At 38.2% G+C, this 13480-nt stretch overlaps 1 protein-coding gene across 3 annotated transcripts in view; it reads right to left on the bottom strand.

Annotated features, from left to right (window-relative positions):
• The window catches only part of pfdn1 (prefoldin subunit 1), a 78119-nt gene that overhangs the window by 9761 nt on the left and 54878 nt on the right, over window positions 1-13480 (bottom strand). Inside the window, exon 4 of one of the 3 annotated variants that reach the window (XR_010018633.1) lies at window positions 8065-8270. The exons of the other annotated variants lie outside the window; for them this stretch is intronic. The gene's annotated coding sequence lies outside the window, so the exon portion shown is untranslated. The remainder of the gene's footprint in view (window positions 1-8064; window positions 8271-13480) is intronic. 3 annotated transcript variants of the gene reach the window in all.

The following is a 13480-nucleotide window of genomic DNA, read 5'->3' as shown; positions in this document are numbered from 1 at the left end:
GAAAATTACTTTAAAATAATTTTAAAAAGCCTTGTTACGTCATCATTATTTTATCTATCATGATTCTGTTCTACAATTCCCCTAGCACTCAGTGCCTCAGATCAGGGGAAGTATAGTACTTCTGTATGGAACAGTAAGTAAAAGCCAACAGGTTTGGGGTTCTTGTAAAAGGTGAAGTATTGACATTTGCGGTCTAAGTTTCCCTCAGGTGGGAACCCATGGCACACACAAAACTTTATTGGCAGTACTGCTCGAATTTTTTAAATTAAACACCACCCATAATAAAATGATATATAAACAGGAGATTCGGAATCAGAATCAGGTTTAATTCACTGGCACATGTTGTTAAATCTGTTGTTTTGTGGCATATTGATTATCTTTACTGCCAAATGAAGCAGCAAACTATTTTTTAATATAGCCCAAGAGCAGTGAGATGTTTTTACAAGAAATGTTTCAGGCTGGCTTGGTGCCAGCTAGGTGGCTGAGAGAACACATGACACTGCATGATACACTTTGATATCCTTGCAGACCCTGTGTACACATCGGTATTTGGATGATAAACAGTTGGGCCAGTTTACAATTTTTGCTGTGCTTTTATTTTTTCTTGTTTGCGAGTGAGCATTGGATGTTCAGTGATAATAATAGTGAATACTGTATATAGTTTAGTGCTTCAATGCATATTAATATGAGTAAATGTTTTCAGTGATGAACTTGGTCAAGTCTAATTATAAGAGTAGACATACTGATGAAACTAGTGCTGTGTGCACAGCTCTCAAAATTAAACACGAGATGACCTGAGTGAAAAGGAAAGATTGAATAGGTTAGGACTTTATTCCTCGGAATGTAGAAGATTGAGAGGAGATTTGATACGAAGTATACAAAATAATGAGGGGTATAGATTGGGTAAATGCAAGTAGGTGTTTCCATTGAGGTTGGGTGGGATTACAACCAGAGATCATGGGTTAAGGGTGAAAGGTGAAAAGTTTAAGGGGAACATGAAAACGGTAATTTTTTCACTCAGAGAATCAAGTAGTGCTTGCAAGCTCAATTTCAATGTTTAAGTGAAGTTTAGATAGGCACATGGATGGTTGGGGTATGGAGGACTATGGTTCAGGTCAAAGGGAGTATGCAGTTTAAGTGGTTCGGCATGGATTAGATGGGTCAAAGGGTCTCTTCCTGTGTTATGCTTTTCTATGACTATGGATATAAAATATGTGTCATCGTTAGTACAGCAACAAGTCTCAATGAGAGTGAGGTGTTTATTTTCCTTTCCTTGATCATTTATGAATACTGTATGCACCAAAGCTTATAGTTTCACATATTGTTATTTATGTATGAGATACAATAATACTATTTAGAAATGATGTTTTTTTCAATTCTTTTTAAAACATTAATTTTTGAACAGGTCTTTGAAAATACATCATTTATTTCAATCTGTCTGTTATACTTTTATCAATAGTACAACAAATAATGCACATAAATGAGCAACAAGGCTCATTCTTTTTCCTTAAAAAAAGTCCATGATTAATATTATTAATTATTTAATCAATGATAACCACTGCCCAAAATTACCATGACACACGAGCAATTTTTTTTTTTAAAAGAAGATTATTGCCAATTCGAGCACATGCACTCAAAAAGGTACATCAACCCTGCCATAGCAATTTCCTACTCGCAGTCCATTGCTAAACTCTACATGTAACCCCGATGTAGAGCACAAACTTCCTAGATTTCCCAACACTCCCATGGAAATCTACACATTAAGCCATGTCCAGGGTAAACGTAGGAGCAGGAACCACAAGCTCAGAGGCTGCTTCAAGAAAGAAAAGTATGAATAAGTTACATTTTTAGTGAATTTGATTTGCTTTAATTTAATTGTTCTAATTATTTCTCAGTGTTTATGTTTTTGAGTGATTCACATTTTAAAATTAGTTTAATTTTTTTTTCTAAATACAGTGCAACCCTGATCACACGTTTACAATTTTTAATATATTTGTGATATTATGTTCCACAAAATACATACATCATTGGGTTTTCTTGCTTTATTAACTTGATTGAATTGTATTAGATTTGCAATGATTAGTTCATGGATTACATAAATTGGGCAAAGTTACGGCACAATAGTTCCAACACAGGCAAATACAGACTTACATGAATCCATAATCATGGGAATCAATGTCTGTGGATTTCTCACCCAGTTGGAGTCGACATGTGAAACTATACCCAAGAGTTGGTGTGCATGGGACCATTTCCCATGGAGTGTTAGTGTGCATTTTACTTCAGAGCTACATGTAGTGTACAGATCTTTCATTGTCCAAGTCCTTCTGACTTTGGAAATAGTAAGAAATGAAATAGATCCAGTGCTGGCGATTTGTTCTACAGATTATAACCATGGGATGCAGCAATGGAGATTGGTAAGGAGGCATGTTTGCATACTGTACTTCAACTCTTTTAGCAATTCCATCATGAAAGGTCCTTCCACCATGTAGATCTCACCATTTTTAACTTGGAGTTGACTGAGAGCAAATTCAGCTCATTAATGTCAGTGAGGCTAACATTATGCATCTCATATACATTTCATTGGCAAAAAAAATCTAACTGCATTTGGCAAAATTCAAATCAAAAGTTGCAAAATCAAGGATCAACTTTCTTTGCCATATATACTTACATATATTTTGAATTTTCTGAAGAGTATTGGTGCAACATGAAACAAGAAATGACATTCAACAATTATAAAGAACAAAGAATTATATAAAAATAAAGTTAGTGATTAGATTCAATATTTCAGATTCCCTATTGTTTAATGTCATTTCCAGTACACAAGTGTAACAGAGAACGCGCGCTGCCTTTTCTCGTAACAGTGAAGACACCTTCTGTTAGCGAAAACAGGTAACTAATGTAGGTCTTTCGTAACAGCGGGGTTTTGTAAAGCGAACGTTTGAAAAGCGGGGAACACCTGCAGTGCTTTTCAGAAGAGAACTTTTGAGAAAAGGCAGTTTTCTCTGTGGGTAGTGTCCGCAACAATTGATCCTGCCCACTTTGATCTGGACACATACAAGTCCTGCAGGGATAGCAGAGTGCAGTCAATGACCTGATAGTTCACTGTAGTATATTGCAAGAGGATGCTGCACCAAATCAGATGGTAATGGCTGATGTGAGGATGCTCTCTATGATTATAGTGTAGAATTGCACCAGCATGTTCTGGATAAGATGAAAATTTACCAAGTGCCACAAGTTCTACATCCTCTGCTGACCCCTTTTATTAATGAAAGAGAAAAGATTCTCCCACGAGGTCCTGAGAACCATTTCACTATGAAGATGGGTTCCGTGCATGGGAAAATGTGTCATCAACTTCAATCATCCAGCGAAATACTTTGCTCATTACATTACGGAGGAAGTAAGAACAGGGTGAGTCATAACTTAGTCATGTTATGACTAAAACTTTCAACCCTAGGTGGTAGTTAGAATCACAGGAAATGATATATCATCCAAAAAGGAATGAATACATGAATTGTTGCAGCTTTCTGCGAATAAAAGTGAAGTGAGGTCATTACCTCACCCAAGTAAATCATTTATCACATACTGTATGCCTAAGCAATCAGCAATGGCAAGCTATCCAGTTGATCTATGTACCTAGCAACATTTGGAACACATTTATTTATTTTATTTAGCAATACAGCGCAAAGTGGACCCTTCGGATCATGCTGCCCCAGTGAACCCCAATAAACCCTAACCTAATCAGGGACAATTTACAATGACCATCTAACCTTCCTGGTACATCTTTGGACTATGGGAGGAAACTGGAGGATCCAGAGAAAACCCACACATTTCAAAGGGAAGATGTACAGAGACTCCTTACAGAATGGTACCAGAACCCAACTCCAAACTCCAGAATGCCCTGAGCTGTAATAGCGTCACACTAACCACTCTGTTACTGCAATATCCTTGTACAACATACATTTTTCAGAACATTACAGTATGACTGAGAAATGACCATGTGTGGAACTTATAATACTGTAAGAAGACCTCTGCAGAAGGTGGAGGGTGTATGGTGGTGAATATTGATCAAGCGTCTGCTCCTGATTACAACCCATCTTATCGTGGATGGATTTGATCAGAGTAGGTGACATGCTGTGCAATCTTGTATATGAAGTCAAAAGCAGCAAGTGAAACATTGACGGGAACTGAAATTCAATACAAGCAGCAACGAACAAGAGGGAGGAAAAACATGGTAGAGTAAAAAAAGAAATCTTCAGAAGCTAATTATGAATGATGAAATGTATTCACTTTCTAGATGCATCTCATATCTTCCATACAAAGCTGTTACAGCTTCCAATAAATACTGAGTGACATAACTGGCATCATAGATATGTAAAATGTAGTCTACAAAGTGACCACAAATTGCCTCATTCTCTTATTTTGAGACCAGTTTTACAAATACAGAATAAAAAGAAAAATCTATAACCCCATGGACCAAATTTAACATGTTTCTATTTTCTCTTTAACCATTGATCACAAAATTTTAATCATGTGGTGAAACAGTTAATAAAAAAATGATGCCATACCCTTTGGTTTTCAAGAGTCCCTTTAACTTTCAGAAGTAACCAAACTATTCTTTTATTAGACAGTACTCTACAGTCACATATATTTAATCTAATGGTAACACCAGAAACTGACTTTTCAAACCAAGCAAACCTGAGAAAAAGCAGAAATTGGAAGACAGATTAGCATTAGGCTCACAAACAAGAGAGAATCTGCAGATGCTGGAAATCCAAGCAACGCACACAAATTGCTGGAGGAACTAGGAAGCCAGGCAGTATCTATGGAAAAAAGTACAGTCGACATTTCGGGCCAAGATACTCCTGCCTCCTGCACTTTTTTCCATAGATGCTGCCTGGTCTCCTGAGCTCCTCCAGCATTTTGTATGTGCTGCTTACTATTTGACTATCAGTTTTAATAGTGGCAAGAGTCTTGCTTCAAGAAATATTTTACTGTCAAACAAAAGCAGAATGTGTGGCCATTATCAAAACAACTGATGTGCCAAAACATCTCATGTAGGGATTATCAGAAAATAAAATGTAATCAGTCCTTGCTAAGGACATCTGTAAAAGTCTGACTAACTGGTTAACAACCTAATTTATTGCACACCAAATCCTAATCCAGAGCAGATGAAAATTTCTTGCCAGCTGATGCATATTCTTCATGAAATTAATTAATGTAATCAACTTACTCTGCTGACATCTTATTTTTTTAAAAATCATCACAGTATGGCTTGTGTACAAGGCAGAAAAATTGCCTCTCTGTGTCTAAACTGGGGTATGTTATTGAAGTGAAGTGGAGAAGGAAGAGAACACAGGAGCTTTTTTTTTAAACTCTCTAGCAATATTCATTTTTCCCAGGAGTAGGGAGCCCAGTGGCACATTGCTTCACAGCTGTAACAACTAAGATTTAATTCTGACCTCCAAGATTGTCTGTATGGAACCTGCAGTTTCTCTTTGTGAATCACATGGTTTTTTTAGTTGGTGCTCCGATTTCCTCTCATCTCAAAAATGTGCAGGTCGTTAGGTAAATTGGCTACTCTGAGTTCTGTAAATTATACCCCAGTATCTAAGGGAGCAGTTGGATACATGTGAGAAGAATAGATTACAGGGAAAATTAACAGATGAATAGGATTACTCTTGAGTTTGCACAGACTTGATGGGCCAAATGGTTTCCGTCTTTATCATGAAGAAAAGAAAAAATATGAAGAGTGCTCTATACCATCCAAAATTAAACACTACCACCAATGCAAAATATTTTATGGTTGGTTAGCATCTAAGCCTGATTTTGAAGATCTTTTTTAAAAAAAAAGTCAATTTCTCTTTTGGGTATTCCATCCCTTAGCTCAAAAAAATGGCCTCAACATAATCTACAACTTTTAAAAAGAAGAAGATCAAGGCATAAAAGAACTAACATTAAATCAGGAGGTTTTTAAAATATGATCTTTCACATCCCTAAGACGTTCTTTGGTTTCAATGCCTCCAGTCAGACTAACACAACTAATCGGCATTTTTTGATTGGAACGAGGCCAACCACAAAAACATGTAGATGATTTCTGAGAGTAAGTTAAAAAAGCTCAAGGATCAAATTTCAATGAAAGATGTAGGCAATTTAACCTCCACTGGTTGAATAATATTCTTTTCGAGAAAACTAAAAAAAATTACCGAATTACTTCAAAAAGAGGCATATGGTTTACAGTTTGGAAAAAAAATCCAGAAAAAATTCTGTTACAGCTACACTCATTTAGCACTAACCTGTGGTTACTGACACACTGTCTAGCCTCAGGAAGAAGTGAAATGAAGGTCAGACGAAGATCAGACTATTACATCCTCTACATTCATAAAGTGTTCCACCGGAATTTTCTACCTCACCCACTTAAGCCACCCACTTTATTGCTAATTCAACCTTCCTTAACCATCTCAAAGAATCATCGAACGATAAAGCTGCCAAAAAGGTACTGGAAGTTTTAGCATTACTAGTGAGTATTACACTGAAAAAAAAAACACTTTGGAAATCGGAGCAAAAAAAAAATCTGCAGATGCTTGAAATTTGAAACATATAGAAAATGCTGTAAGAACTCAACGGGTTAAGTGGCATCAATGGAAATTTGAAGTGAACAGATATCTTTACAGATCACCAAGACCCTAGCCACAAACTGTCAGCTGCACTTTCTCTGTAACTGTAAAACTTTCTTCTGCATTTTGCAATTGTTTTCACCTTGTACTACCTCAATACACTGCTGTAATGGATTGATCTGTGTGGAGAGTATGCAAGACAAACTTTTAACTGCACTTTAGTACACATGACAATAACAAATCAATTTATCAGATTATATATTTGTGCTTCAAAAAATAGGTTAGGGTTCAGAACAGTCCTGTTTAAAGCCTCAGTTTTGATTTGTGTATGTTGCACAAATCAAAATCTTCCTGGCTTAGCCTAATAAGGAATTTTTAAGCACCATGCAATATTTTATGACCAGGTAGCCCTTTTAAATGAATGTTGATGACATTGCCATGTACAAATCATTTATACCATCACGTATTGCTCAGAATTTCTAACACAGAGATTTAATTAAAAAGGAATGTGTATAGAATTTCTTCCTGAAGCTGTTTAGGTGGATTTGACCGAGTTACTCTCAGATTGAAGTAAAGTTGATTCACCTTTAACTTGATATTTAAAAAGAGTTAAATGCAATTGAAGGATCAAAGTTCAAAGAAAAATTATTAACAAAGTACGTGAATGTCACTATGTTACTCTTGAGATTCATTTACTTGCAGGCATTCACGGTAGCTGCAAAGAAAAATAGTATCGATGAAAAACGACACAGAAACCGAGATGGACAAACAACCCATGTGCAAAAGATAACAGGCTGTGCAAACACAAAAAAAAACAAATAATAATAAGAATAAACAAACAATTGAGAAGATGAGTTGTATGGTCCTTGAAAGTTCAGGAGCTCAATGGTTGAAGGGTAATAACCGTTCCTGAAAATGGTGGTGTGGGACTTAGGCTACTGTACTTCCCTCCTGCTGGTAGCAGGGAGAAGACAGCATGGCTTGGACGGTGAGGGGCTTTGATGACTGATGCTGCTTCCTTGTAGATGTGGTCAGTGTGTACTAAAACTTTGACTCACTGTGCATCCAACTTACTGCAAGAGCAGAATTGGAGCCAAAAGGTCAGGGTTGTGGCTTGGAACACTCCAAAATATAAGCTTCACTCATGGGATATCAGCAATCTTATAAAGAGAGCTTTTTTTAAAAACCTCTCCACTGTTGATTTAGAATTCCACCAAACCAGTTATTGGTGTTGCATCCAACTCTTTTTATAACAGTTGATACCAGTAGAACCTCTATGATTATAATTAGATCAGATTTTAATTGTTAATGAGTGAAGGAGAATTCCCACTAATATTATCTAACAAAGCTGCTCAGATAAGGTATGAACAGCAAAACAGCTATCATACTTCCTGCAATTTAGGAATGCCAACAGCTTACAGTAGGAATTTTTTGAAAAAATCAAACTTACTATGGAATTTTCTGATTGTCACATGTACCAAGGTACAGTGGGAAAACTTGTCTTGCATACCATCCATCATCGTCAGGTGGAATTCTGCAGTCGCTGGAATTTCACGCAACACACATAAAAATTGCTGGTGAACGCAGCAAGCCAGGCAGCATCTCTAGGAAGAGGTACAGTCGACGTTTTGGGCCGAGACCCTTCGTCAGGACTAACTGAAAGAGATAGTAAGAGATTTGAGAGGGAGAGGGGGAGATCCAAAATGATAGGAGAAGACAGGAGGGGGAGGGATGGAACCAAGAGCTGGACAGGTGATTGGCAAAAGGGATATGAGAGGATCATGGGACAGGAGGCCTAGGGAGAAAGAAAAGGGGGAGGGGGGGAAGCCCAGAGGATAGACAAGGAGTATAGTGAGAGGGACAGAGGGAGAAAAAAAGAGAGAGAGAAAAAGAATGTGTGTATATAAATAAATAACGGATGGGGTACGAGGCGGAGGTGGGGCATTAGCGGAAGTTTGAGAAGTCAATGTTCATGCCATCAGATTGGAGGCTACCCAAACAGAATATAAGGTGTGTTCCTCCAACCTGAGTGCGGCTTCATCTTTACAGTAGAGGAGGCCGTGGATAGACATTTCAGAGTGGGAATGGGACGTGGAATTAAAATGTGGGGCCACTGGGAGATCCTGCTTTCTCTGGCGGACAGAGCGTAGGTGTTCAGTGAAACTGTCTCCCAGTCTGCGTCGGGTCTCGCCAATATACAGAAGGCCACATCGGGAGCACTGGACGCAGTATATCACCCCAGCCAACTCACAGATGAAGTGTCGCCTCACCTGGAAGGACTGTCTTATACCTTTGTCTTTCACAAAACCACATTGTTCTTTGCCTATTTCAGCTTGCATCTTACTTCTAAGAATTTTGATGAAAAGAGCTAAAAGTATCTTGGTGATATGACTCATTAAACTTATGGTCGTATGTAATTCACATTCTATTGCTCCAGGTTTCTTAGGAAGAGTGATAAATACTGATTTTTTTCATCTCTTCTGGTATTATTCTAGTCTCATAAATGTCATTGATTAAATCAGTAAGTTTTTCAATTCCATAATCTTCAAGAGCAATAATTTGTTCTATTACTAATTCATCAGGAACTGCTGCCTTTCCTTTCTTCATCTTATTTATTGCATTACAAACTTCAGATTTTAAAATACTTGCACCTTCAATGTTTTTCTTAATTTCTGGTTTTTCACATTGATCGTTTTCAAACAATTTCTGAATTTATTAAGTCCATCTGTTCATACTGTCATCTTTTTCCATGATAATGGTACCATCCTTTGCTTTCAAACATCCACCTGAAGAACAGAGGAGCTTTTTACCAGTGATATTCTTGATTTGTTGATGGAACCCTTTTGGATCAGTAATAGGGATTCTTTCTGTTTGCTCACATTCCTGGTTTAACCATTCTTCTTTGGCTTTTTGACATAAGCTTTTAACTTTTACCTAAGGATTTATATTCTATAGGATTTGCTTTCTTCCGTCTCCTTTCTTCCATTAGACTTCTGATTTCATCTGTCATCCATTTATTCTTTGTGTTTTTTTCTTTTTTAGGAATCACTGACTTTGCTGATTCTACCAAGGTATCCTTTAGAGAGTTAAATTTCATTTCTACATGATTGCTATCATCTTCAACAAATTCTATTTCTAGACTTTGAAATCTATTCCTTACTTCAATTGTAAATTTTTTGTCTCAAGTTTTCTTCTTTAATTAATTGCAAGTAGTCAAGGGATTGTTCAGGTTTTTGCTTCTTTAGTTTTTTTTTAAGTTCTACTTTTACATCTTTCCAGGGCGCAGGGCTGGGCAAGGTTGAATGGAAGACTGGCAGTCGGCCATGCTGCAATCTCCCCTCTCCACATCACTGAGGCTGTCCAAGGGAAGGGCATTAGGACCCATACAGCTTGGCACCAGGGTCATCGCAGAGCAATGTCTGATTAAATGCCTTGCTCAAGGACACACATGCTGCCTCAGCCAAGGCTCGAACAAGCAACCTTCAAATCACTAGGCAAATGCCTTAACCACTTGGTCACACGCCAACAGGTATTCATAATGACCTGATTATTCATCTTGCACAATTCTACCCATTTCTCACCTCTTTCATTTCTTTCCCTTAGTCCAAATTTTCCCATGGTATTTCCATCAGCACCTTGCCCTACTTTAGCATTTAGATCTCCCATGACAATAACAATATCTTGAGATTTGCATCCATTCTTTGCTTGTTCAAGCTCTTCATAGAATTTATCTACATCTTTATTTGTTCCATCTGTTGTTGGTGCATATATAATTGCTAACTCAAATGGCTGTCCTCTGAATCTAACAACGAGCATTCTTTCTGATATTGCCCAATGTCCTAAAACACTTTTTGTCATGTTTTCATCCATAAGAATTCCTACTCCATTAGTATGGGATGTTCCACAAGAATAATGTTTTATTTCTATTCTGACATGTTCCAGCACCTATCCAACAAACTTCACTAATTCCCATGATGTTAATCTTTAGTCTTTCCATTTCATTTATCACATTGTCAAATCTTCCTGCTTGATATAGAGTTCTTACATTCCAAGTGGCAATAATATTCTTTTGTGTTACTTGAATTTTATGAGCAGTAGCTTGATGACGGTTGGGGATCCCCTGCTGACCAGAATCAACCCTACCCAGCGAAGCATCTTCAGAATTGTCTTGAAGATCCTCTTGACACTGTTGTTGTGCGATACATTTTGTGAGTTTAACCATGGTTTTCTTAGCAAATAGATTCTAGGAAACCTAGTATCCAGCAACGGTGGTTTGCTATTGCCTTCTGTTGGGCGAACTAAAGAAATCGCCATTTCTCTTCCCAAAAGTTCATCCACCTGTACTACAGCTGTTGACATTTGAGGCCCTAGCTCATCCGCCTTCTCTGTCATAAGTTCAGTTACTGAACCTGCCGGATCTGCCGTTGGCCTTCACTCGTATCCTGAACAGGAACCCTTGCAGGTGCTACCATTCCAGGTCAGAGCGGCCCTGGGAGCAATGAATAACTAAGGGGTAACTCCACTTTCCCCAAAGCTCTGAAAGTCCCCAGTCAGAGCCTCATCACCGGTTGCAGTTTAGAGTCATACCGAGGATATATACCATCCATAGAGATCATTTTGTTTCAACAGTGTATTTAGGTAGTACAAAGTAAAACAATAACAGAGTACAGAATGAAGTGTTACAGTACAGAGAAGGTGCAGTGCAGATAAACAGTAAGGTGCAAGGTCAAAATGAAGTGGAGTATGAGGTCAATCTATTCAAACTTGGGAAACATTTAATAGTCTAACCACAGTGGGACAGAAGCAGTCCTTGAACCTGCTTTCAGGCTTTTGTATCTTCTATCTGATTGGAGAGTGGGGAACAAGAGAAGAGAGAATGTTTGGAGTGGGAGGGATTTTTGATAATGCTGGCTGATTTAGTGAGGTGAGAAGTGTAAGTGGAGAGTCCATGGAGGGATGCCTTGTTTCTGTGACGTGCTGAGATACGCCCACAACTTTCTGCAGTTTCCTTGCAGTCACAGGCAGAACAGTTGCCATAACAAGCCACAATGCATTCAGATAGTATGTTCTCTATGGTGCATCTAAAAAAATTAGTGAAGGTCAAAGGGGACATGCCAAAGTTTTTAATAAGTAAAGGCATCGGTGAGCTTTCTTAGCTGCAGCGTCACTGTGGTTGGACCAGGACTGACTATCGGTGATGTTCACTCCCAGTAACTTAAAACTCTCAATCAACCCACTCCATTTCAGCACCGTTGATGTTAGCAGGAGCATGTGCACCACCCCTTAAGTCAATGACCAGCTCTTCTGTTTTGCTGACACTGAGGGAAAGGTTGTTGCCATGACACTATATCACTAGGCTCCCTATCTCATTGCTGTATTCATGACTCATCATTATTTGAGATATGGCCCACTATACCGGTATTATCTGCAGACTTGTAGATGAAGTTAGAGCAAAATCTGGCCATGCAGTCATGAGTGTGAGGATACAGCCGTGCAGCACTAGCATTTAGAATAATTGGAGCTGAGGTGTTGCTACCTATCCTTACTGATTGTGGTCCATTGGTTAGGAAGGAAGGTATTAAGTGCCAGGTTTAGGAGCTTAAAAATGTTTGCTTGGAATTATTGTTTTGAAAATGGAGCTACAGTCAATCAACAATAGCCTAACGTAGGTGTCTTAACTATCCAGCTGCTCCAGAGGTGAGCGTAGGGCTAGAGAAGCGGTGCCTGCAGTAGATTTGTTACAGTGGTAGGCAAATTGTAGTGGGTTGAGGTTGCCTGGAAGAATGAAGTTAATGCATGCCATGATCAGACTCTTGGACAACTTCATGATGGTGGATGTCAGAACCACCAGGCAGGAGTCCTTAAAGCATGTTACCTTGTTTTTCTTAGCTTCTGGAATGATAGTGGTCTTCCCAAAACAGGCAAGAACCTCAGACTGAAGCAGAGAGACATTAAAAATATTGGAAATTGTTAGAAATTATGAAAGCTTGTGAACATTCCACAAGTGATTCAAAAGGAAGCAGAATGGATGGATCCTTACAACATTTCCTACTCCAGCTATTTGACATAGTGGGCAGAACCTGAAGTCACTTTTAAGTTGACTATATGTAAACAAAATTTGAGAGACTGTGCTGAATGATGGTATTTGTAAAGCTTCCATTGCTGTGATGACCCTCACCGTTTGTTCATGTAGACAAATGAATACAGTGTAACATTACTCCCCTCAAATTCCTAAGCATTCGTAGCCAACATAAAAATACAGCAGCGCGACATATTTAAAAACAAGTTCAACTAAAAGACCACTCCAATCTTTGCCCTGATGAAACAAAAGAGGAATGTCTTGGCATACTCTGCTTTTTTCAAGTATTCTGATGTCACTCTGTACTGTATGCCTGGCATGCTAATAAGTTCTCAGTTTCAGGAGAGTTAACCATATGTGACAAAGAAGTTATATGATACAGCAAGAGTATGTGCAAGGCGATTAATAACTGCTTACATTGTATAATGTAATACACCACATAATATTGACCAATACAGGAAATATTTATTGCCCAATAAACAATCCCACCAAAAGTGCTTATTTGAGTCCTATGTGTAATGAATTTGGACTGTCTCAATCCAGTAGTGTGACTTCTATAGTGCAAGCCTGCCCTCAAACAGGAAACCTCAGAGAAATCAATAGGATTCCTGGTGTGTTAAAGGAAGAAGTGGGTGTTATGTCTGATAAACATAAATGTTGGTGTGGTAAAGTAATGGTTGTTTTCATGGCAGATTCTAGAACATTCTCTTTGGATGCAGCATTCTATCTAGCAAGACTCTGCACACTCAAGTCTTGCTCTTGATCCAAATGGGCAATTAACATGGAG

The sequence above is a fragment of the Mobula hypostoma genome, chromosome 7 (genome assembly GCF_963921235.1).
Source record: "Mobula hypostoma chromosome 7, sMobHyp1.1, whole genome shotgun sequence".
In the NCBI taxonomy this organism is placed as follows: Eukaryota; Metazoa; Chordata; class Chondrichthyes; order Myliobatiformes; family Myliobatidae; genus Mobula; species Mobula hypostoma.
Note: the sequence above shows the minus strand (reverse complement) of the source record. Positions and strands in the feature narration are given on the sequence as shown.